At 46.4% G+C, this 26,520-nt stretch overlaps 1 protein-coding gene; it reads right to left on the reverse strand.

Moving 5' to 3' along the window:
• LOC101945803 (zinc finger protein 883-like) overlaps positions 1-26,520 on the reverse strand; it is a 172,426-nt gene that overhangs the window by 41,371 nt on the left and 104,535 nt on the right.

Consider the following 26,520-nt stretch of genomic DNA (forward strand, 5'->3'; position numbering starts at 1 on the left):
CTCTCGTTCATATTGCGCTTTTTTGCACTCTGACATTGACTGGCTCCACGCATTCTGCTGTGCTCTGTCAGCGTGGGAGGACATCTGAAGCTCTGAGAACATATCATCCCGAGTCCATCGTTTTCTCCTCCTAATCTTCACTAGCCTCTGCGAAGGAGAAACATTTGCAGCTGGTGGAGGAGAAGGGAGAGGTGGTTAAAAAGACACATTTTAGAGAACAATGGGTACAATCTTTCACATTAAATTTTGCTGTTCACATTACACAGCACACGTGCTTTCGTTACAAGGTCGCATTTTTCTTCTTATATTGAGGGCCTGCCAGTTTGGTGTGAGAGATCACTCACGCAGTGCCAGGCAACAGATTTTGGCTTGCAGGCAACCATGGTAGGCCACAGTCTTTTGGCTTTTTTAACCTTCATAACATGTGGGAATGGTTTCAAACAGCAGCGTCCTCATTTCCCATACCAAGCACCCGTTGGGTTGGCCATTTAAAATGGGTTTGAAATGTAAAAGGGAGGGGCTGCGGTTTCTGAGTTAACATGCAGCACAAACCCAACTACACCCTCCCACACCCAATTCTCTGGGATGATCACGTCACTCCTCCCCCACCACCACATGGCTAACAGTGGGGAACATTTCTGTTCAGCCGAGCAGGAATGGGCACCTCTGAATGTCCCCTTAGTAAAATCACCCCATTTCAACCAGGTGACCGTGAATGATATCACTCTCCTGAGGATAACAAAGAGAGATAAGGAATGGATGTTGTCTGCACGCCAGCAAACACCGGGACCATACGCTGCCATGCTTTGTTATGCAATGATTCCAGACTACGTGCTACTGGCCTGGCGTGGTAAAGTGTCCTATCATGGCGGACGGGATAAAGCAGCCATCCCCAGAAACCTTTTGCAAAGGCTTTGGGAGTACATGAAAGAGAGCTTTCTGGAGATGTCCCTGGAGGATTTCCGCTCCATCCCCATACACGTTAACAGACTTTTCCAGTAGCTGTACTGGCCGCGATTGCCAGGGCAAATGAATCATTAATCATTAAACACGCTTGCTTTTAAACCATGTGTAATATTTACAAAGGTACACGCACCAGAGGTCCCTTGTGTGCCCTCAGGGTCTGGAGCACGCCTTGGGTGAGTTCGGGGGTTACTGGTTCCAGGTCCAGGGTGATAAACATATCCTGGCTGTTGGGGAAACTGGTTTCTCCGCTTCCTTACTGTGAGCTATCTTCATTGTCTTCATCATCATCTTCCTCGTACCCCAAACCCACTTCCCTGTTGCGTGATTCTCCATTGATGGAGTCAAAGCACAAGGTTGGGGTAGTGGTGGCTGCACCCCCTAGCATGGCATGCAGCTCCGCGTAGAAGCGTCATGTTTGCTGCTCTGCCCCGGACCTTCCGTCTGCCTCTCTTGCTTTGTGGTAGGCTTGCCTTAGCTCCTTAATTTTCACGCGACACTGCTGTGCCTCCCTGTTATGGCCTCTGTCCTTCATGGCCTTTGACACTTTTTCTAATATTTTGCCATTTCGTTTACTGCTACGGAGTTCAGCTAGCACTGAGTCGTCTCCCCATATGGCGAGCAGATCCCGTACCTCCCGTTCGGTCCATGCTGGAGCTCTTTTGCGATCCTGGGACTCCATCATGGTTACCTGTGCTGATGAGCTCTGCATGGTCACCTGTGCTCTCCATGCTGGGCAGACAGGAAATGAAATTCAAAAGTTCACGGGGCTTTTCCTGTCTACCTGGTCAGTGCATCTAAGTTGAGAGTGCTGTCCAGAGCGGTCACAATGAAGCACTGCGGGATAGCTCCCGGAGGCCAATAACATCGAATTCCATCCACACTACCCCAAATCCGACCCGCAAAGGCCGATTTCAGCGCTAATCCCTTCGTCGGAGGTGGAGTAAAGAAACCGGTTTAAAGGGCCCTTTAAGTCAAAAAAAGGAGCTTCGTTGTGTGGACGTGTCCAGGCTTAATTCGATTTAACGCTGCTAAATTTGACCTAAACTCATAGTGTAGACCAGGCCTAAGCAAAAGAGTGACACCTAAGGGCTGTTACTACCACCCAACATGGGGCTTAAACTCACAACTATGGGATTAATAGTGTCATCCTCTACCAGCTGAACTAGTCTGAGATGAAGCCATTCCACTGCCCCATCTCAGTGTAGAAGAACCCCTGTGGGTGTTTATTTGTGAGCTGAGGTTCCCTTTCTGACATTTGCCTTCTCTCCTGGTTTGTTATATCTCCAGTGAGCAAACCAGAGCGGTTATACGACTGGTCAGATGCTGCTTTCTAGACCAGAGAGCTGGGCTTGATTTAGCATGCTGTTGCCATCAGCTGGTCAGAGTAACCAGGGTGGGAGGGTGGAATTTAGGATTCTCCCACCAGGGGGGAGGTGCTGTTGGACTCATCTAGTGGTGGAGAGTCAAAAAAAGCTTCTCAGCTCCCAGAGAGGGGGCAGATAAGCTGGTTCCCCACATGCCACACATACATTTTTTTCACAGGGAATCAGGTCCCCCTGGGGAAAAACTCAAAAGAAGACCGGGCCCAAGAGTGTCAGAGAAGGGAATCACTCTTTGCCTTAAGAGGTGGGTGAGGGAAACCTGCAGGTACTTAGATCCCTCCATCGTCTGATATAACCATTTGTGGGGAAGGTCTGGGAAAGCTGAGGAGGACAAGAAGAGGGGGAAAAGGGCTTGCAGCTTTTGTGCAATCACCATGCTCCCAGCAGAAGGGTCCGGGGGGGTTCAGCACTTTGGCTGCTTGCTGAGGACACAGAACTCACAAGATGGAAAAGGGAGGGGTGTTGCTCCCCCTTAGTATGAGCTGATCGCATTCTGACTCCATGTAATAGGACTCAGAGCCCTATTACATGGAGTCAGAATGCGATCAGCTCATACTAAGGGGGAGCAACACCTCTCTCTTGGTCTCTATGCCAGAGCGCCTATCAACTCAGTGTCCTTCCTGAAAGAGCTTCCAGGTAGGCTGCTGAGAGGGTTGCAATGGGGTAAATGAAGGCAGAGGAGGATTGTTCCTCATGGGTTTTCTGTGTGTTGCTCTATGATCCTGCTGGAGGAAGCTGAATTTGATTTTGTGTCAGTGGCTTAGGTTGGGCTCTGGTTGTGACCCTGAGCACAGGGGTTCCTGTTCTTAGCCCCTCAGGGAATGGACAAAGGAGCAGCTTCAGAAATTGGACAGAAAGTAGCCTAAGAAAGTGTAACATAAGTGAGAAGAAAAACAATGTCATCACCTCCCTGGTGGTCTAGTGGTTAGCATTTGGTACACTCACTCGCACAGCCTGGGTTCAATTCTCACTTAGAGAAAAGTGTCTTTAGGTGAAAAAAAACTTCAGTAATTCTTCACTTGCAATTTAAACAAATCCATGTTTTTTTTTCCTGATTCACCCATCTTCTACAGATGTTGGGAGGGCTTGGGAGACCATATAAAAACCAAAGCTTCCCACTGACTAGTAGCAGACTGTGGGCATGTTTCCACTGTGCACCTCGAAGTCCAGATTGCATGCCCTTTTACACAAATATACATGTGCAAATTATTTTCCCCCTTGCTAGCTAGCTTCTGGTTTAAATTGAGAGCCTTTCCCTTTATGACTCACTTATCCTCCGCCATTCCCAAGTCAAGGGTCGTATATACTGATCCAATAGCATATCTTGAAAACTAGAGCCAATCAACAATTTTAAGCATCATTTTCGTTCTCAGTGACCCAAAATTAGTAAAGTTTGACTACATTTATTTCAGAAGCATTTTGGCTGTAGAGCAGTGTTATTTACCAGTAAATATTAAGGCGAGGAGATACTATTAGGTCATCTAATCAGATCTCTTCTATGATACAGGTGTGACGTTATTGATATAATATGGGACCATATAGATCATTGTTGCAACCAAGGGCCTGTAGTGGCACGCAAATCTTGTATAAAGGGGGTCAAATGGGGTGTCTAAGACAAGGTTATGGTTTACTGGTTATGATTATGCTGTCTATATGTGTGTACCAATTTTGTAGTTGAAGTTATGAATATTGGCTCTATACTGTCTGTATTTCAAACTTATGCTATGCTGCTGGGTGACATCCCAGACAAACTGGTGTTAGCGCTGCCTAGCCTGCTTGATGGCCCATTAAGGACCATCAGCTATACAATGGACCCACTAAGAGAAGGCAAATATGCCTTGAGACTCAGCAAAGTATGCAGGAACTTGCCCATGTGACTCCAGACTTCATTTTGCTGTAATTTTCCACAGTAAGAACAAAGAGGTGTTCTTACACCTGGAAAAAGACTATATAAGGCTGATGCCTCATCTCCATCTTGTCTTCAATCCTGCTTCATACCTCTGGAGGGACTTTGCTACAAGCTGAAGCTTTGAACTGAGGACCCATCCCAGCGGGGGATGTATTCCAGAGACTTGATTTGAACCTGCAGTTTATTCCACCGCTGCTGCAAGCCTGAACCAAGAACTTTGCCATTACTGTATGTAATTGATTCAATTTAACCAATTCTAACTCTCATCTCTATCTTTTTCCTTTTATGAATAAACCTTTAGATTTTAGATTCTAAAGGATTGGCAACAGCGTGATTTGTGGGTAAGATCTGATTTGTATATTGACCTGGGTCTGGGGCTTGGTCCTTTGGGATCAGGAGAACCTTTTTCTTTTACTGGGGTATTGGTTTTCATAACCATTTGTCCCCATAACGAGTGGCACTGATGGGAATACTGGGAAACTGGAGTGTCTAAGGAGATTGCTTGTGAGACTTGCGGTTAGCCAGTGGGGTGAGACCGAAGTAATCCTAGTCGGGCTGGTTTGATTTGCCTTAGAAGTGGAAAAAACCCCAGCCTTGGGCTGTAACTGCCCTATTTGAGCAATTTGTCCTGAGTTGGCACTCTCAGTTGGGTTCCGCCAGAACCGCATTGTCACAACCGGTCATACAGTTTCATCTAGTTACCATTGTAGTGAGCTGAATAATTCCTGTTTTGATGAAAACATCTTCCAGAAAGGCATCCAGTCCTGCTTTGAAGACTTCAGCAGATGGAAAATTTGCTAATTCACTTGGTAGTTGGTTAATCTTTGCATCACCTTTACTGACGTATTCCTAGTGACATTTGCCAGCTCCAGGGTTAGGGGGTTGGGGCAGAATTAAGGTCGCATTGCAGGGGTGGAATGTTAGTTTAGTTCTTCATTTACTGGTTTTCAGAGGTTTTTACTTTCACCACTATACGCATGCTGGTAGGGCATGAGTCAGCATTGGGCAATCTTAACTCTACTTTGATGTCGTTTATGGGCATTTAATTTCCTTGATTTCTTTTTAATGGATGCTTTTTGCGACTGTAACCGTGTGTATATTAGAGCTTTTGCCAACAAGCTCTGTCAGGTAGGGATGTGATTTTTTTCCACACCAATAGCCGACGGAGCAATGCTCTCAAAACTCTGAATTAGCTACCAGTCCAATATCTACATGTACATTTGAGAGCACTTGAAAATCATGTTCATAAGACAAATGTTGGTATCAAGGCAAGACTTCGAAGAGAAACTCCTGCAGAATGTAAGAAAAATCCACAACACACATTATCAGAAAGTTGTCAGTGATAGGGCTCAGACTCAAATGCATGATATAGCTCAGGTTTAAAGGCCAGGGCATGTCCTCTTGAGCCAACCAATTGCTGTGACAGCAGATTGCTGGAGGCTCTCTAGCTTTAAAAGACCTTCATCTGGCTGCACATATGAATGTCAATCTCTTTGGTTTTATGATGGTGTAGGGAGGAGGGTTTGAGGTTTATTAGGAACTGGAGAACCTCTTGGGAAAGGAGGAGCATATACAGAAAGGATGGGGTCCCCCTAAACCAAAATGGAACCAGACTTCTGGCATGTAAAATTAAAAAGTTTATAATGGGGATATTAAACTATGAGCTAGGGGAACGGCAATTGGTGTGAAGGAACACATGGTTCAGACAGAGCCATCCCTTAGGGGACGATCGCTGAATGGGGATTCTGTATATCCTAGAGGTTTGGTAAAGGATTCTTCTCCGGTGAAATGTCAATTTGCCCCCATCAAGATCAAGGATTTGGCAAGAACACAGGTAGAAACAGCAAATGTCAAGGCTGTATCCCCACTTTGAACTTTAGGGTACAAATGTGGGGGCCTGCATGAAAACTTCTAAGCTTAACTACCAGCTTAGGTCTGGTCCGCTGCCACCATCCCAAAGCTAATTCCCTTCCTTGGGTAGCCTTGAGAGACCTTCACCAGTTCCCTGGTGAATACAGATCCAACCCCCTTGCATATAAAAACAAGGAAAAATCAATCAGGTTCTTAAAAAGAAGGCTTTTAATTAAAGAAAAAGGTAAAAATCATCTCTGTAAAATCAGTATGGAAAATAACTTTACAGGGTAATCAAACTTAAAGAGCTCAGAGGACTCCCCTCTAGTCTTAGGTTCAAAGTACAGCAAACAAAGATAAACACTGTAGTAAAAGGTACATTTACAAGTTGAGAAAACAAAGGAAAACTAACACGCCTTGCCTGGCTATTTACTTACAAAGATGTGGAGAACCGGGATTGATGTCTGGTCCCTCTCAGTCCCGAAAGCGAACGAACACCCAAACAACGAGCACAAACAAAAGCCTTTCTCCACCCCCCCACCCAAGATTTGAAAGTATCTTGTCCCCTTATTGGTCCTTTGGGTCAGATGCCAGCCAGGTTACCTGAGCTTCTTAACCCTTTACAGGGAAAAGGATTTTGGAGTCTCTGGCCAGGAGGGATTTTATAGTACTGTACACAGGACAGCTGTTACCCTTCCCTTTATAGTAATGACAGCCCCCATCAAGATCAAGGATTTGGCAAGAACACAAGTAGAAACAGCAGGCACCCCAGTAGTTGGTTTTCACTGCAGAGATGAAATCTGTAGAGACCTACGGTCCAAGTAAAACTGTGTTTAGAACACAATTCCCTTGTTCAGTGACATTGATTAGAGTCCCAAAGATGCCATGGTTAGATTGAAATTGTCCTTTACAAAATTGTCCTTTACAAAAAAAAAAAGAAATTCAAAAGCAATTCTTGGTTCTCCAGCTGACATTCTCAAGCTGGTTTTGTCACACAAGCTGTTGGTGAATTGAACAAAGAGGTCTGATTCAACTGCCTATTTAAGTCAAATAGAGTTTTATCAATTTCCTTCAATGGTGCGCTCTACAGCAGTATATGACGCCTGTTCAGCTGCAAAGTGCTCACAGCCAACAGCCTAGACAGTTTTCTCACTGACGGGCACTTTATCCCCCTCCCTTCCTGAAGTAGTGGTGCCTTCAGCTGCAGTGCAGGAACTGGTCTCCACCTCCCCCACACCTGGAAGAATGCTGCTTCCTCCTCCTGCAGAGGAGGAAAAGAGACTCTCTCCCATTAGTTCAGCAGTTCATGGGACTGTACTGTTTCACTATGGGGTCCCAGCATCATATTTCCTTTTGCTGCGGGTATACACCATAACAGCCTGAGCTACACTGAAAAAATCATTTCCAATAAGCATGTCAATTGCAATAGATTTTAAAACCATGTTTCTATGTGCCTTTGGGTCAAAGGCACAAGAATCCTGTAACCTACTAATAAAAGTACTGGCAGTGTTATCTTCTTGAATTACACTCTGGTTAACCACAGAAATTTCTGCACCTGTAGTCTCCCATCGTAAGTATCCCTTGCCATGAATCTTGAAAACCTTTATGTGCTCCATGTCTGGTTCTGCAGTGGGTAATCCCACAAAACGAAGATGATAAGATCCATAAGTGTCCGGCACCTGTGAGATTTCTGCGTTGAGGACAGCAGAATTAACATGGGCCATTTGTTGTCTGCTTCCTCTCAGAACAGGACATTTATTCCTCAGGTGAATTACAGGGATAGCACCTTTTTGGCTGTTCTGTTTTCACAGGAGGTTTGGGAAGGGGATTAGAGGAATGGTTTTGGGGATGTGTGATGCTCTGTACCTCACGGGGGCACCCTACACCCCCATCTTCATCTTTATAAAATGATTGTGTGGTATCCAATGCAAAGTTTGTCATGTTGGGTGTGTTCAGAAGGCTCATAATGCACTGAGCATGGTTGTTATAGTAATTGTTACCGTAATATTATAGTAAGGTTGTAGGTTGCAATTTAATGTATATAGTTATGAGGCTGAAAATGTATCCTCATGGCTTAAAACAAGCCCATGCAAAAACTCTCCAAGAACAGAGAGGCAATTCACACCTCGTCATGGCATGGATGGGACAAACCCAGCTCAGCCTCACAGGAACAATGTACACTGGTTGAGGCAGCAACAAAAGAATCTGTTAGATCAGGGGTCTCAAACATGTGGCCCACAGAGTTATTTCCTGCTGCCGCCAAGCTCCCCTCACCCGCTGCCCCCGTTCCCTCCCAGCGTGCTGCATCCTCTCCCTACCTCCAGGCGCTTCCCGCCACCAAACAGCTGTTTGGCGGCACTTAGCATTTTCCAAGAGGGAGGGGAAGAGCAGGGAGTTGTGCACTCAGGGGAGGAGGCAGAGAAGAGGCTGGGCAGCGGCAGGGATTTGGGGAAGATTTGGAATAGGGGAAGGAAAGGGATGGAGTTGGGGTGGGGACTTTTGGGAAAGGGTTGGAATGGGACGGGGAAGGGGTGGGAAGAGGCAGGGCAGGGCCAGGACCTCATGGAAGGGGTGGAGTGGGGTTGGGGTCAGGGGGGACTTCTGTATCTTTTATATGTAAAGTTGTCCGTGAAGGTGGATTTTGGTAAGCTCAGAGAGCTGATAGGTAAGGTCCCATGGGAATCAAGACTGAGGGGAAAAACAACTGAGGAGAGTTGGCAGTTTTTCAAAGGGACACTATTAAGGGCCCAAAAGCAAGCTATTCCGCTGGTTAGGAAAGATAGAAAATGTGGCAGAAGACCACCTTGGCTTAACCACGAGATCTTGCATGATCTAAAAAATAAAATGGAATCATATAAAAAATGGAAACTAGGACAGATTACAAAGGATGAATATAGGTAAACAACACAGGAATGCTGGGGCAAGATTAGAAAGGCAAAGGCACAAAATGAGCTCAAACTAGCTACGGGAATAAAGGGAAACAAGAAGATTTTTATCAATATATTAGAAGCAAGAGGAAGACCAAAGACAGGGTAGGCCCTCTTCGTGAAGAGGGAGAAACAGTAACAGGAAACTTGGAAAGGGCAGAGACGCTTAATGACTTCTTTGTTTCGGTCTTCACCAAGAAGTCTGAAGGAATGCCTAACATAGTGAATGCTAATGGGAAGGGGGTAGGTTTAGCAGATAAAATAAAAAAAGAACAAGTTAAAAATCACTTAGAAAAGTTAGATGCCTGCAAGTCACCCGGGCCTGATGAAATGCATCCTAGAATACTCAAGGAGCTAATAGAGGAGGTATCTGAGCCTCTAGCTATTATCTTTGGAAAATCATGGGAGACGGGAGAGATTCCAGAAGACTGGAAAAGGGCAAATATAGTGCCCATCTATAAAAACAACCCAGGAAACTACAGACCAGTTAGTTTAACTTCTGTGCCAGGGAAGATAATGGAGCAAGTAATTAAGGAAATCATCTGCAAACACTTGGAAGGTGGTAAGGTGATAGGGAACAGCCATCGTGGATTTGAAAAGAACAAATCATGTCAAATCAATCTGATAGCTTTCTTCGATAGGATAACGAGTCTTGTGGATAAGGGAGACGACTTAGATATTGGCATAGAAAGTACTCTTATTAAGTTTGCGGATGATACCAAACTGGGAGGGATTTCAACTGCTTTGGAGGACAGGGTCATAATTCAAAATGATCTGGACAAATTGGTCTGAGTTAAACAAAATGAAGTTTAACAAAGACAAATGCAAAGTGCTCCACTTAGGAAGAAAAAAATCAGTTTCATACATACAGAATGGGAAGAGACTGTCTAGGAAGGAGTACAGCAGACAGGGATCTAGGGGTTATAGTGGACGACAAGCTAAATATGAATCAACAGTGTGATGCCGTTGCAAAAAAAGCAAACATGTTCTGGGATGTATTAATAGGTGTGTTGTGAGCAAGACACGAGAAGTCATTCTTCCGCTCTACTCTGCTCTGGTTAGGCCTCAGCTGGAGTATTGTGTCTAGTTCTGGGCATCGCATTTCAAGAAAGATGTGGAGAAATTGGAAAGGGTACAGAGAAGAGCAACAAGAATGATTAAAGAGCTTGAGAACATGACCTATGAAGGAAGGCTGAAGGAATTGGATTTGTTTAGTTTGGAAAAGAGAAGACTGAGAGGGGACATCATAGCAGTTTTCAGGTATCTAAAAGGGTGTCATCTTCTTCCCTGCATCAGCGTGGGTGGAGGTATGCGAAGGATCAGCACGGCAGATGATGGCTCGTTCTTGAGAGCAGTTGTGTAGCCTCCCGCCAACCCTTAGTGTGGTCCTAGGCCTACGCTTCAAGGGCAGCAGCAGCACCCAGCAGCACTTGCTACCTCCCAGGTGGGCAGTCCCTCCTGACTGGAGACCAAAGCCTTATATACTGACCAGTCTCTGGACAAACTACCAGTTTCCCGCCCTTAGATGAAAAAGGGCGCCAAAACACAACAGGGGGTGAGGAAGAAGGATACCAAACGTGGATTCCAAGTGGTTGTTACAGAAATCCAAGATGGCATTATGGGGAAGATGGTACTATAGGGATATTGCACAACACAGGAAAATTTCCCCCTACAATGTGACTCCTTTTGCCAGTCTGACAATGAGGCCTATGCAGTACTGAGTGGCTCAGGGTTATAGTTCAAGTTAGGATAGTTTGCACTTTCACTAGAGTGGTGGTTAAGCAGAATGAATGTCTTCAGAGCTGTCCAGTTCAATCCTCTGGCACCGTTGGTGACATCAACTGCAGATGTGATTGGGGAAGGTTGGATATTAGGAAATACTATTTCACTAGGAGGGTGGAGAAGCACTGGAATGGATTACCTAGGGAGGTGGTGGAATCGCCTTCCTTAGAGGTTTTTAAGGTCAGGCTTGACAAAGCCCTGGCTGGGATGATTTAGTTGGGGATTGGTCCTGCTTTGAGCAGGGGGTTGGATTAGACGACCTCCTGAGGTCCCTTCCAACCCTGATATTCTATGATTCTATAAGGAGGAGGGAGAAAACTTGTTCACGTTAGCCTCTAATGATAGAACAAGAAGCAATGGTCTTAAACTGCAGCAAGGGAGGTCTAGGTTGGACATTAGTAAAAAGTTCCTAACTGTCAGGGTGGTTAAACACTAGAATAAATTGCCTAGGGAGGTTGTGGAATCTCCATCTCTGGAGATATTTAAGAGTATCTTAGATAAATGTCTATCAGGGATGGGCTAGACAGTATTTGGTCCTGCTATGCGGGCAGGGGACTGGTCTCGATGACCTCTCGAGGTCCTTTCCAGTCCTAGAATCTATGAATCTATGAAAACCACCTTCCTTTGGTCAGTTTGGGACTGCGATGAGGTAATGCTCACCTGACTCCGAAGGGGGGGGGCAAAGCCAAGAGGAAAGAAAGGACATGATAAAAGGAAGAGACATTTTGCCATGCTCTCTCTCTTTCGCCTACATCTTGTGACAGGGTCGGGCTAGAGGAGCGTGATAGAAGGTAGATATATTAGCCCCAGATTAAGCAGGTCCCTTTTTCCTGTGTAAGATAATGCCCTGTTCCAGAAAAATCAGGACATTCCTGGAACAAATTACGGCAGGCAGGCTAATTAGGACACCTGGAGCCAATTAAGAAGCATCTGGTTTGTAAAGTACCTCACTTCAGTTAGTGAGGTACATGCGAGGAGCTGGGAGCAAGAGGCACGCAAGAAGCTGAGAGTGAGTAGGCTTACTGCTGGAGGACTGAGGAGTACAAGCATCATCAGACATCAGGAGGAAGGTCCTGCGGTGAGGCTAAAGAAAGTGTTGGCATGAGTCCATGGGGAAGTAGCCCAGGGAGTTGTAGCTGTTACAGGAGACACTAAAGACAGCTGCAATCCACAGGGCCCTGGGCTGGTAGAGGGCAGGCCCAGGTTCCCTCCATCCCCCTCAACTCCCTATTGGATACAAGAGGAGTTGACCTGGACTGTGGGTCCCACCAGAGGGGAAGGTCCCTGGCCTGTCCCCTGATCCACTAGGTGCATCAGCATAGACTGAGGGGATTGTTCTCCTCCCTTTCCCCATGCTGGCCAGTGATTAGGTTAGCTGAGTGAATGGCAGGTTTGAGTCACTAGCAAAAAAAGTGACCAAACTGAGAGCTGCCATGAATCTGAGATGCGCAAGGACACCAATAAGCGCAGGTCCCACCAAGGCAGAGGAGAAACTTTGTCACAATCTACAGACACCACCACCACCAAGCGACTGAACCACTGATCAAAGGGGAGAGCCTGGCTGACGAGCCAGCCTGTGGTGAGAAGCCTCTAAGTTTGTAAGTATCAGAGGGTAGCCGTGTTAGTCTGTATCTACAAAAACAACAAGGAGTCTGGTGGCACCTTAAAGACTAACAGATTTATTTGGGCATAAGCTTTCATGGGTAAAAACCTCACTTCTTCGGATGCATAGAGTGAAAGTTACAGATGCAGGCATTATATGCTGACACATGTTTAAGTTTGTAAGGACATTGACAGTCTTAAGGTCAACTTAGAATGTGTTTTGCTTTTATTTCATTTGACCAGATCTGACTTTGTTGTGCTTTGACTTATAATCACTTATATCTACCTTTATCTTTAATAAATCTGTTTGTTTAGTCTACCTGAAGCAGAGTGTTTGGTTTGCAGTATGTCAGAGACTCCCCTTGGGAGAACAAGCCTGGTACATATCCATTTCTTTGTTAAATTGATGAACTTATATAAGCTTGCAGCGTCCAGTGGGTATAACTGGACACTGCAGGACGGAGGTTCCTAGGGTTGTGTCTGGGACCGGAGATATTGGCTAGTGTCATTCGCTTGCAAGTAGCTGGGAGCAGCGTACATGGCAGAGGCTGTGTGTGAACAGCCCAGGAGTGGGGGTTCTCACAGCAGAGTAGGGTAAGGCTGACTCCCAGAGGCAAGGATTAGAGTGACCTAGCAGATCACCAGTCCAGACAACACCAGAGGGGAACATCACAGGCTGTGAGTGCCCAGCCTCCCAGCCACCCTCCTTTTTCCCAGGGGTAAAACAGGAACACTGCTTCCCACCAGGTTTAAACTTCCCTTTCTGGGCTTACACTCAATAGATGCTTGGATCTGCTCAAAGCATCAGCTAGAGAGACCACCTCATCCAGTGTTCACATTTTTATCCGACAGACATTGCTTCATATCATCTTTACATATGCTTAAGGAATGCTCCTGAGCAATAAGTTCAAACATTTCTTCAAAGCTTGCAGTTCCCCTTCTCCTCACCATTTCCCCATCAGATCTTTCATCCTGTTTACATATTCCCCGTTACTCATACCAGCATTTCTCTTAAGATTCCTAAAATTTGCCCGATATGTTTCAGGGGTGATCTGAAATCATTTCAGAATCACTTCTTTCAATTTATAGTAATCTAAAGCATCCTGAATTGGCATATTCAGAACTTTACCAATTAACTTTGCAACCAAAGTGGGGATTTTTTTGTCCTCGGGAATCTCATGAATCACACACAGCCTCTCAAAGGTAGTGAAATATTCTGTAACATCATCTGTCACTTTGGATGCAAGACACAATTGTTTCCATTTGTGGATTTTTGGAAGGTGGGAATCAGTGACAGGGGAAGGTTCTGGTTCTGCTTTTCTAGCCGTCCAATTAATGGTTTTGCTTTCTTTCTTTCGCCTTCATGGCGAGTCTTTGGCGTTCAGCTTCCTTGGCTTTCAGCTCTAGGGGCAATGCGGAGATGCCAAAGCTCCAGGTCACCCTGACTGACAGGGCGGGCAATCTGATGAGGGATTTAGCAGGCCAGGGGGGTCCCTTCCTCACATGTGAGCTGGAACTACCTGGGCCAGAGTGGGGCCGAGCTAAGGAGAGAGCTGGAGCCCAAGAAGAGCCGGGGAACCGAGCTGTGACAGCCAGAGGCAGAGAAGCAGCCCAGGGACATGGAGGCAGAGCAGTGGCAGCCTGTGGCTGGAGGTGGGTGCAGGGAGCAGCTTGGGAGAGTAAGGGGACTCAGGGCAGAAGCACAGGGAGCTGCCACCAGTCAAGCTGCCTTGCAGGCCAGTTTTGGGGGATTGTAACCCCTACATGGGGGGGGCCAATGCTGGGAAGAAGGGTCCTGCCTTCTAGCGCCTGAGGGCATGTGGCCACCGTCAGAGCAAGTGTTCATCCTGTGGCATCTCTGCACCACAGCCAGGACCTGGGAAGGAGGCCTGGGACATGTGAGGGAGAGACTGTGAACTTCCTTTATGATCCAGAGACTGCTGTTTGTGATATCCCTGTGCCACAGAATGAGGTTATGTGTTTTCCTTTAACCTTTCCCATCTTTCCTTATTTTTTAAATTGATTGCACTTTAATAAATTGTATTTGCTTGAAGCATATGCAATGATCAGTGGATCAGGGACGAGTCCAGTGTGGAGAGAGTACCCCAAACTGGGGACACCCTAGCCCTTGTTCTAAGTGGACCAAAACAAGATCGGGGGTAATGTCTGTGGGAGGGGAAATAAAAAACCCCCGATATACACGGCCGGTTTTAGGAAGTGCAGGACCCAATTCGAACATTTACGGCAGGGCCCCGGCAGGGTTGACTAACCAAAAAAAAAAAAAAAATGTAAAACAAAGCCTTTCATTTCTTCCATGTATTATTTACTTTCCATAACTATATAAATAATAAAATTATATATTATGTATATTTCATCATATATGCTGTTGATCGGTTATTAATGATTTCCGTTTCCCATGTGTGGGTTCCCGCCACTCCCTGGGGGTGTGCTAGGGTGACCAGATGTCCTGATTTTATAGGGACAGTCACAATTTTTGGGTCTTTTTCTTATATAGGATCCTATTATCCCCCCCACCCCGATTTTTCACACTTGCTGTCTGGTCACCCTACTGGTGTGCACATGTGTGGGTCCCAGCTGCTCCCTGCCCCCCTCATTTAGCAGGTGTGCAGGATTACTGCCCTGGGAACTGCAGGGCACCAGTGGACATGGGGCTGGCTGGAGGCAGGGCAGGGGCTGACTGGAGGTAGGGTCTGGCTGCAGGCAGGGCACGGGATGCAGGGCTGGCTAGAGACAGGGGTGTGTGGGGTGGGCTGGCTGGAGACAGGGTGTGTGGGGTGGGCTGGCTGGCTTCAGGCAGGGTCGCAGGGGGTGTGGCAGGGCTTAAGACAGGAGTGTGGGACTGGCTGTCTTCAGGCAGGGGGTGCGGCAGGGGCTGGCTGCAGGCAGGGAGGGGGGGCGGGGCTGGAGGCAGGGGGTGTAGCAGGGGCTGGCTGCAGGCGGGGGGTGCAGGGCTGGTTGAAGACAAGGGCTGGCTGTGGACAGGGTAGAAGGTGCGGGGCTGGTGCGGGCAGGGGGTGCAGCAGAGGCAGCTGGAGCTCTGGCCCTTTAATTAGCCCCCGAGCCCCCGCTATCCCAGGGCTCTGGGGGCTATTTAAAGGGCCCGGGGATCCCCTGCTTCTATCGCCCTGACCCTTTAAATAGCCCCCAGATCCCTGGGGAAGTGGCGGGGTAGTAGAAGCAAAGGGAGCCCCGGACTTTTTAAATAGCCCCCAGAGCCCAGCAGCCCTACCCCAGGTCTCCTGCAGTGTGGTTCTTGTGGCAATTTAAAGGGCATGGGGCTCCAGCCCCTGCTGGAAGCCCCAGGCACTTTAAATTGCCTCCTGGGGAAGCTGCGCCACACCGGTATGCTGTACCAGGGCTTGGGCACGGGACCCTCTTAGGCGTGGGGCCCGATTCAGGGGAATTGGTTAAATTGGTTAAATTGGCCTAAAGCCGGCCCTGCTGATACACCCCCAGCTTCCCCATTCCCTCCCTCCAGGGCAGGGGGTGAACCAGGCAACTGGGCCTGACCCCTCCTGGCAGGAGCGTGTCCGCACCACACATGTCTCCGCCCCCTGCCCGCTCCGCATTGCCCCCAGACCCACCGTGGTGCCCCGGGAGCTGCAGGGCTGGAGCAGCCTCTGCACTGCGCTCCCGGCCCCGGCCATGGCCCGTGTGCAAACCTGGGAGGGAGGAGGAATGCCACGTGGTTGGAGAAGAGGCTGGGCCAGGACGGGGATTTGGGGAGGGATCCAAGAGGGAAGAAGGGGGCGGAGTAGGGGAGGGTGGGCAAGAGCCCCTCTAGGCTCCACCTGTGAGCCGGAGCAGAGGACAAAATTGCTTGTTTGTCCCGTGTCTCAACTCTGTTGGGACACGGGACAAACAAGCAAATATTGGGACGTCTGGTCACCCTAAGACAGACTGAAAAGGGGTAAGGAGAAATAAGTGGGGAAAGCAGCACCCCGCTCTTTTCTACTTCATCACCCGTGAGTAGATTGCTCCTGAGCTCTGGGTAAATATCCTCCAGTGTCCAGGATATCCCAGATCCCCCTGCCTCCCCAGGGAATTCATATATGTGTCTCGTTCCTGCCAAGCATGATTACAAGCAGCTGTAGGTGTCACCCTTATGCCATGAATTGAGAAAAACAGCAAACCTTGGGAACATGCGTCTGTATTTACAGTCCAGTGTAACAATCTCTGCTCCAGGAGGTGTTTGTTCTCTACTCCTGCTGGATTGGCACAGAATGGGTCAGCAATAGGTTTGTGCCAGTATTTGTTGCTGCATGTTCCTTTACTTAGAATAGTATGAAATGAGAGTGAATTAAAGGGAAATATACAAATAAAAGTTCCAGCCCCGGTTGCTTATTGAAAGAAATGACTCAATATCCCAGTTACATGATTTATTAACATGAACAAATAAATCCAAGCACACACATCACTAAGGCTAAATGACTATAGACACCACTCAGCTAAGGGTTAAACAATACAGTGACAAAGTTCAGGCCAAATCAGTAAATCAATGAGTTAACAAGGATATTGCATTGGAATCAAGTCATCAATTTAGTCAAACCATCAGATTAATACAGTAGAAAACCAACCCTTATAAATCCTAAAAGAGCAACCGAAGAAGGCAAGTTTGTATTTAGTGATGCCGAAAGCCCAGTTAGAGATTTCTACGCATGCAGTGCGACCCAGGCTAGCTGAATATTTCAATACCGAAACCAAATTATTGCTTACATTTAGCCTACAATCTCAAAGCTAATTAGTTTTCTCCTTAGATTGTGTAGCTAATACTTCTTGTCTTTTCACCCCAAAACACATACAGACCTTAGCGAGACATTAGTAAAAGAAGTTCAAACAGCTCTTGCTGAACAATATGTATCTGACAGCTCAATTCCTTGCAATGCTTCCATAGGTGAGGAGCATGCATTCGGTCATTTCATAGGGCAGAGTTTTAAGGCTATTAAGATTTGGGGAACTAGTCTTCCTAGCATTGTCACTTTGTAGATGTCAGAGGCACACACACAGACACTTCGCACCGCCTCCACCCCCAATCTAAAAGAAAGGCTGGCAGGCCTCCAAGTTCATAAAAAGAAACAGACAAAAAATAGAAAAAGGAACAAAACATTTTTAAGATTATAAGGGGTTGAATCTCTGCACTTCTCGGTCTTTGGATTCACCTGGAGTAGGAACTGTAGCTGCAGTTTAGGAACCAGGTAATGGTATAGATGGTCCAGCACTTTAGGCTAGCAGGCTTTGCAGGTACAGGGAGACTTCTGAAGGCTGCATAGCCTGTCGACGTTGTGCTTCATTCCCCAGAGGGGATCAGTCCTGGGATCCTGGCAGACTTTCTGAGCTTATGTATACACTGGCAGAGCTATAGCGCTGGGAGTTACAGTGTCGTTCAGAGATCGCTGAAGAGAAACGCTATTGTGTGTTCACACTGTCAGCTGCCTGCACAATAATGTGTTCACACTTGAGGCACTTACAGCGGTACTTGAAGTGGTGTACTCTGGGCAGCTATCCCACTAAGCATCTCTTCCTCTTCTGCTGTTAAGAGTTGTGGGACGGTGGCGGGAGGTGTTTCCAAGCCAAAAAGCGGTCAGCACCTCCGTGAATGCTCTGTGATGCATTGCTGCACATCTCAGCAATCCCTGGGCTTCCGTCCGCATTTGGCGCCATCTTTCAATGATTTGTGTGCTACGCGCTCTGCCTATTCGGTCTGTGGGAATGGATCCCGCACTTACTAACACGTCACGAGTGGCAGTGAAGTTATTCTTTAAACTACAAAGGCAAGAGGAGTTCGACATTGATTTCACCATATGTAGTCGCTACAACACAAGATTGCTTGTGGCATTCATGGAGGTGTTGACCACAGTGGAACACAAGTTTTGGGCTCAGGAAACAAGCACTGAGTGGTGGGATCACATCGTGATGCACGTCTGGGATGATGAGCAGTGGCTGCAGAGCTTTCGGATGAGGAAAGCCACATTCATGGGACTGTGTGATGAGCTCACACCAGCTCTCTGGTACAAGGACACAAGAATGAAAGCTGTGTTGGAGAAGTGCATGGCAATTGCACTGTGGAAGCTGCCTACTCCATACTGCTACCAGTCGGTCGCTAACGAGTTCGGAGTGGGAAAGTTGACCGTTGAACGCATGTTCAAAAGTGTGCAAGGCCATTAATTGCATCCTGCTCTGAAACACTGAGACTCTGGGCAATGTGTTGACATTGTGGATGACTCTGAACAAATGGGCTTCCCTAACTGTGGAGGGGGATAGATGGCATGCATATTCCATTTCTGGCACCTGACTACCTACCCAGAAGCAGTATTGTTTGCAACACACAGACCACTGATGCAGTGATTTAAAACACAGTCACTATTCACATACCTATCAGTAACTGGCTAAACCCAGGTAAGCACACATTAGCCACAAGACCCCCAAAATGGTAACAGCAGGGGCAGAGGAAATCACTGTTCCAGGACCATACTGTACACTGGGGAGAGACAGAACTGTAGGGGGGACCTTATAATCATGTCTGTGCCCACATTTTCGACAGGCTGTGTTCATTATGGAAGATATCTCACTGCTGAGGGTGAACAGGGAATGAAGGGAGGGTCTTCGCCAAGACAGCGGCATCTGCCCTGGATCTTATGTGGCTCGCCTATGTGCAGCAATGGTCCCTGCCTGCCCCTCCTGTGATGGCAGAGTAGTGCGGGAAAGTTACCCTTAATGGGGCAAGAAACAAAGCAGCTCTGCCAAAGAACCTGCGGCAGCAGATTGCCATGTATCTCCATGAGAGTTTTGTGGAGATCTCTGGGGTAGATTCCTTGAGAAGGGAGTCAATCATCACCCTGTTCCATCGTTCAGACTAGGCATGTGGTGGTACACACATCATACAGACACAAGCCTCCTTTCTGCAACCCTCCTGCCCCCAACAACTCGCGTCAGAGAGTCCCAAAATCAAAGCCACTTACCAGGGGCCTCCTCTCCTGTTTACGCTTCGCCAAGCGACACCTGTGACTGGCTAGAATCATAGAATATCAGGGTTGGAAGGGACCTCAGGAGGTATCTAGTCCACCCCCCTGCTCAAAGCAGGACCTAATCCCAACTAGCCTCTGGGGTAGAGAAGAACTCCTGGCTGCAAGCATCTCTGACCTCCAACACATCCTCTGCCTCTGGATCTCCCTAGACCTCCACATCCTCATCCAAGATTTCCTCCTCCTTGCTTGGTCCACTCTCGACTGGCATGTGAGCCACCAAAGTATCCACAGGGGCCTTCGCAGTCGAAGCGGGGTCACCACCGAGTATCGCATCCAGCTCTTTATAGAGCCGGGAGCTCATGAGTGCAACACCAGAATGGTGGTTTGCCTCCCGCGCCTCGTGGTAGGAGTGTCACAGATCCTTCACTTTGCAGTGTGTCCCAGTCATGACCTTATGCATCGTGAAATCATAATTCCTACGGCTGGAGAACAGCCTCTTCTCCCCGAATATTGATGAGGTCCAGCAGCTCAGCATTGCTCCAAGCCGGGGATCACCTGGTGTATGGAGCAGGCATGGTCACCTGGAAAGATGCGCTGAGACCACTGCATGCAATACCAAGCAAACAGGTAGGGGACTTTCAAAATTCCAAAAGAATTTAAGGGGTGGGGTTCATGGTTGGTCACCTAAGGGCAGTGCAGTAGAATTCAAACCGAATTGAGGCAGTCTTTGTGCCAATGTCAGTTTGGAAACGGCTCTCTTAACCCAGCAGGTTTCTCAAAGTATCTGTTGCTGAGAACCGCATGTAGTGTGGATGTGTGAACCCCAAAGATATCAAACATGAAAGAAACAAGGCCAGCTTTGGGGAGGTTTCCAGAGCCAGGCCTGAGGGTTAAACAGGTGTGCTCAAAAGGAAAAGGGTCCTCAGCACCTATCAAAATAACTGGTTGCAAAATAGAAATTAAATTAAGAAACCAAACCAAACTGAAAAAACAACCCAGAAAAGCTACCATCACACATCCATCACCATTTTAGATTCTGACATCTCCTGCCTGATGTGACATCTTTGCTTTGCAAACAAGAAATCTGGAGAACTCTGTGGCTGTTACCCTCTAACTGGGTAAAAGGCTACACATCTTGTCTCAAGTAATTTTCCTCTAAAGGGAAGATTTATTTTAAAATTTCTCACAATAAATTCCATTTTAAATAGAAATAATTACCGTCTATACTGGGTCTCTATTCTCATACATGCTATTTCTCTTACATATTCCCCCACTCTAATTCCTTTGGAGTGAGGTTTTAATTTCAGGATTAGTCACCATTTCCTATGTAGTTAGAGGGGGCAGGGAGAGAAAACCTGAATTATATTGTAACACTGAAAGTTATCACATGATCAGCCTCTTCCGTTACACTAAATAACTTTATGTTTAATTTCATTGTCGCTGGTAACAACTTATTCAAAGATTACAAAATAGAAACATATAGGGCAGTTTTCTCTTGATTTTCACACTTTCTAATCTTTCAAAGTAGCAGCAGGAGAAGTGATACAAATGCATTAGACTTAATAAGCAAAATGAAGAGACCAACCACAGACTCTGGACTTAGCATTCATGTATCTTACAGTCTGAACTTGGAATCTGATACATTCCCTCACTGGCTACCATTCTTTGCCCAGCATGGCAGTGCTTATTGTCCAACAAGGCAGACAGACTGGAACCCATAGGCATGGAATGGCTCTGAAGGAATCATTGGTCTCTCTTTGTGCTTCATGAAACTTTGGATCCAAATGGTAAAAGACAGTTGTGCCCAATTTAATCATGGCATACTTTAGGAGTGTGACCAATGCCACTTAACAAAGGAGCAGGGTTCTAAAAATAGCTTACCTGGGCCACAGGACACCATAGTTTCAATCTCTGGGGTGAAAAATCAACCACCACTACCTGCAGTTTCTACCTGAGTTCTTGTCAAATCTTTCAGAGTAGCAGCCATGTTAGTCTGTATCCGCAAAAAGAAGAACAGGAGTACTTGTGGCACCTTAGAGACTAACAAATTTATTAGAGCATAAGCTTTCGTGGACTACAGCCCACTTCTTCGGATGCATATAGCCATAGAATGGCTATATGCATCCGAAGAAGTGGGCTGTAGTCCACGAAAGCTTATGCTCTAATAAATTTGTTAGTCTCTAAGGTGCCACAAGTACTCCTGTTCTTCTTTTTGTCAAATCTTTGACCTTACTTGGAGTAATTTTACACTTCTCTGGCATACAAGTCTTCACCAACCGCACAACATATCAGTAGTGATAGTGAGGTATAACTCCCCCAACCTTGCCCTTTTATTTTTTAATCTAGTGGCACAGATTTAAATTTGGGACAAAATTCAGATGCATCTTAGAATCCCTGTAAGACACCAAATATCAGGTATCTAATAAAAATAGGTTTCTTTCTGCAGCTATATCACATTCAACACGGATTTCATTTTCTATACATTTGCAGCACCTCCCAGGGGTGAGCTGAAGAGAAATGTCACTTGCAATCCCCATTTAGGTAGAGATGGGAAAAATGGATTTCCCAAATCCCCATTCCCAAAGTGAAGATGGTGCAAAGGTGGGAATTAGCAAAAGTGATTTTTTTTTTAATTTTACCCAGCCCTAGTCAAAGGATTTATTACAGTTCTTTGTCATGTGGATTTTCTGATGTCTAATAAGGTTTGAGCTGTGATTGAAGCTTTTCCCACACTCAGAGCATGTGTAGGGCGTCTCCCCTGTGTGGATTCTCTGATGTCTGATAAAGTTTGACCTCCAACTGAAGCTTTTCCCACACTCAGAGCACATGTAGGGTGTCTCACCTGTGTGGATTTTCTGATGTCTGATAAGGTCTGAGCTCAAACTGAAGCTTTTCCCACACTCAGAGCATGTGTAGGGCGTCTCTCCTGTGTGGATTCTCCGATGTGTGCTCAGGCCAGAGCTCTGATTAAAGCTTTTCCCGCACTCATGGCATATGTAGTGTGTCTCTTCTAAGTTGATTCTATTGCTTGTTATAAGGTCTGAGTGGCTACTAAAGTTTTCCTCTGGTCTCTCCTGAGTCTCACAGGCTTTTACTTTTTCTTGGAGTGCACAACTCCCGGAAACATTCCCTTTGGATCTTCCTGATAACGTTCCATGTAGTTCTACTTGCTCAGCATCTTCCTGATGGGGTTTCTCCTCCTCATGCTGACTCACCATCCCATCACCTGATGGGAGACAGATAGAATCCAGACATAGGTCACTCCCTGCACCAGAAAGAAAGAAAATCTCAGAGAGAGGAATGGAAAAAGGGATTAACAAACCAAAATATGTGTGGGAGAGATCAAACCCATCAGGAGCTGATTTTCCCCAAACTCTTCCCCAGAGGAGAGAGGAAGGGATCAGTTTTGGTCTGCATCTCACCAGAACACTCAGGGGAAAGCGAGATCGGGGAGAGACCTGCTGCCAGTTGTCAGTCAGAATAGGAGGGAAGCCATAAGTGACATCTGCCATGATGATTCCACATTTGCAGGGAACAATCCTGAACTTGGAGAGCTCACAGGGTCTTTGTAGGGCATCCCAAATTTTTCCTGCATTCCCAAACAGTTTTTGAGTTGCTTTAACCAATTCCTCACCTGTGAAGGCAGCTCTTGGAAGCAGTTCTTTCTCAGAGCCCTGGAGGTCCGGGACCCTCTTCCCCTCGTTCCAGCTGCGAGATCACATCAGGTTTGGATTTTGGAAACCCTACTCCAGGCAAAGAAAACAAGGGAGGTCAGTGGAATTTGTGGGATACTTGTCACAAAGAATATTCCATGGTTTTAACTCCCAGCTCATTTTTAAGCAGTAACATTCCAAGGCCATCTTCCTTGGCTCAAAGTGACACGAGAGTTATTATTATTATAAATCACATGCATTACCTTAGTGCTTATGGATCAAATAACAGTGGGTCCCCATTGTGCTAGGCAAAGTATGAACAGAAAATAGTAGATGGCCCATGCCCTGAAGAATTTACAATCTAAAAAGACAAGACAGACACAGAATGGGGGAAGGGGTAGAACCCACTGTTAGAATAGAGATATTCAGGCCTGCCTGTAAAGCCTATACTTTAAGAACTTAGGTGTATTTTTATCACTTAGCTACTTACAGGACTATAAAAACAAAGAATCAAAATCTCTGTCTGTATTTGTAAGGTCCTTCTCTTACTGTGACAGTCTGAGGCCTTGTTCTCAGGCTAAGGCCATTGGCTAAGCAGCAGGGGCAGCCATAAGCTGGGAAGCGTAGGGTCACATCCCAAACCAGTCACACTGAAAGGTGTGGGCTGTTAGGAAGACGATCCTGTCCGGATAGCGCCCATCACCACCAGATACAGAAACAGATCTTAAGATGGTTAAAGAAAACTTAGTTTGATAGCATCCTGTCTGGCAAGAAATCACTTACCAATGCTTGTGGTTGTGAAACCCTCATTTCTGTATTGTTCTCTCTTTATAGCCACCACTTTTACATTGTTAATCAATCTGGTTCTCTGATTAATTATACAGCTGATAGAAACAATTTTGCTACATGTAAGTTAATTAGGGTAGTGGGATACAATTGGTTAGAGAATTATGTTACAATATGTTAAGATTGGTTAGCTAAATTTCAGTACAATGATTGGTTAAGCAAAGGTATAGCTGAAAATATTACTATATAAACAGTGAAACAGGAGGGGGAATGGGAACAGGGAATGGGAACACAGGCAATGCTCTGCGGTGTCAGAGAGGGTAAGGGGGACACGGGGAAAATGCTCTGCAGCATCAGACCTGGGAACAGAACACTGGGGCAGACTGAGAGATAAGCCCGACTGGTGTGAGGGGCTTCAGAATATGCTTGCTCGGAAACTAACACCAATAAACATTGCATTATCTGTGCTTCGGACTTCTGGTCTTTTGCTGCTTCCTGTCTGCGTGACAAGAACCAGGGAAGTGGGAGGGTGAAGGGAAAGCCCTCTAACAAAACTGACATGACCTGATAAGGTAAGACTTTAAGGAAGGTTTTAATACACTTTGTAACTGATTAGGGGTTACCATGAGGACTGATGAGGGGACAATGGTAAATACACATTTAGATCCTTTTCTTGTTTTATGTCTTTTTTCACCATCAGGCTTAACCTCTGGCACTCTGTCATGGATCCATAGGATCTGTGCAATGCCCTGGCTTTTAAACAGTCCTTGGGAGGTGCCCCTTGAGTGCGCTAGACCCCCAAGGGGTCCCACTCTTCCACAAGGATAGGACACGTAGCTTCAACACCTGAGACTGAGCCTCTGGCTTCAACACTCCTATTTCAACCTGTGAGCTCTGCCAGCAGGTCCAGCCGAACAACACTCCTGTTCAGTGACTGTTCCTCAGTCAATGCACAGAGCAAGTTTTTGCTGTGACACTGGGCAGACTTTTAAAACATAGCAGGGTTTATTAGTCAACTGAAACACAGCATTGGAAAATCCTTAGATTAGCACAGAGAAGCAAAGAAGATAATATAGTCCATACTGGCCAATGCCCTTGATTCATGCTGCTGTAGAAAATGCTTTGATTTCCTTTCACTGTGCCTGTCCATTAGTCTTTGCTCTGGTAGAGCTCCCTGCGTCTTCGAGTCCAGTTCTTCCTGCTCCCAAAAACATAACAAGTCCATGTATGCTTCACTCAGCCAAGCTGAGATTCTCCCATGGACAGGTGACAATTATTCCCTTGTCTCTCTCGGGTATTCCACTGATGTAGGTTGGTCCCAGCCAGTCCTTAATGACCCATTCATATCACCCCATGACAGCTACAGGACAAAACACCTCATGTCTCCTGCTCTTTATAATCATAGCAATACCAATCACAGAGGGAATCTGAGGTGTGTATTGGCATCATACAAGTATCACCAAAATTCCTACCTCTATCACACACACACTGCTCACAGCCCTTAGAGAGAAAGCAAAGCAATTTTATACTCGCTAGAGGTAAAATGTCATTATCAGAGTATTGCTTATTAGCTTGGAACATGAATGCAGGGGCAAGGACGTAGAAATTAAGAAATGGGTTATTAAGGGCAGGTCTAACTACAGCCGGGATTGACGCTCTGAGATTGATGCACCGGTGGTCGATTTAGTGCGGCTAGTAAAGACCTGCTAAATCAACTGCAGATTGACTGCAAATCTCTCTCCAGTACTCTACTCCTGACTCTACCCCTGAAGCTCTCCCATCGACCCCCCCCCCCCCACAGTGTACACCCTGCTGTAACTTGACCTAAGGTATGGCCACCCCAGCTATGTTATTTATGTAGCTGGAGTTGTGTAGCGCAGGTCGACTGACCACGGTAGTGTAAACATAGCCTATGTTTGCTACAGTTAAGGGCTTTATAGTAAGTTGAGGCTTTGTGGGAGTAGTTATGCTGAAGTCTAGGATTTACCTGAGGCTTGGGTAGGGATTCGGGGTTAAAGGTCTGGGATCCCCCACAGCTCTAGATCTCTAAATCTCTCCTCCCTCCCACTGACCCATCTCACCCACTTCCTTGGTGCCCTTCCTCACACTCCCCTCCCCTTTGTCCCATTACTCTCAGCCGGCACCACCTCCTGGCACGATGGGAACTTCTTGTGTTCCCTCCTTGTCTCTCACTGCCTCCTCCCTCCCTGCTCCTTCTTAGCTCTAATCCTGCACACCCTCCCCATGTCCTGGCACCCCAGAATTATCTACTCCCCCCTTCTTCGCCCCTCCCAGGCCTCTGTTCTCCCTTCATCCATGGGGTCCTGAATGGCAAAATTATACACTCTCCTATCAAAAGATGAGCTCATCTGACTGTCACACAAGCCATGCATGAATCATACACCTATTTACTTAATTTAGAATTCTACAAGCAGCATATTTTCCTCTTAAAATGAGGAAAAGGCATGAAAGCTACAGTTATTAATGTAGTTATTAATGTAGCCAATAAGGATACATTAAATGCAATTTTAAAATGATTGATGGCACCAAAAAGGCACATGTTCAAAAATGATACTAGTGGGTGGGAGATAAGACAAAAAAAGATGGGCAAGGAAACCTGCAAAACTTGTATGATGAATAAAGCTATAAAGTTATTACTACTCAGGTTCTTTAGAG

This window comes from Chrysemys picta, chromosome 16, assembly GCF_011386835.1.
Source record: "Chrysemys picta bellii isolate R12L10 chromosome 16, ASM1138683v2, whole genome shotgun sequence".
NCBI lineage: Eukaryota > Metazoa > Chordata > Testudines > Emydidae > Chrysemys > Chrysemys picta.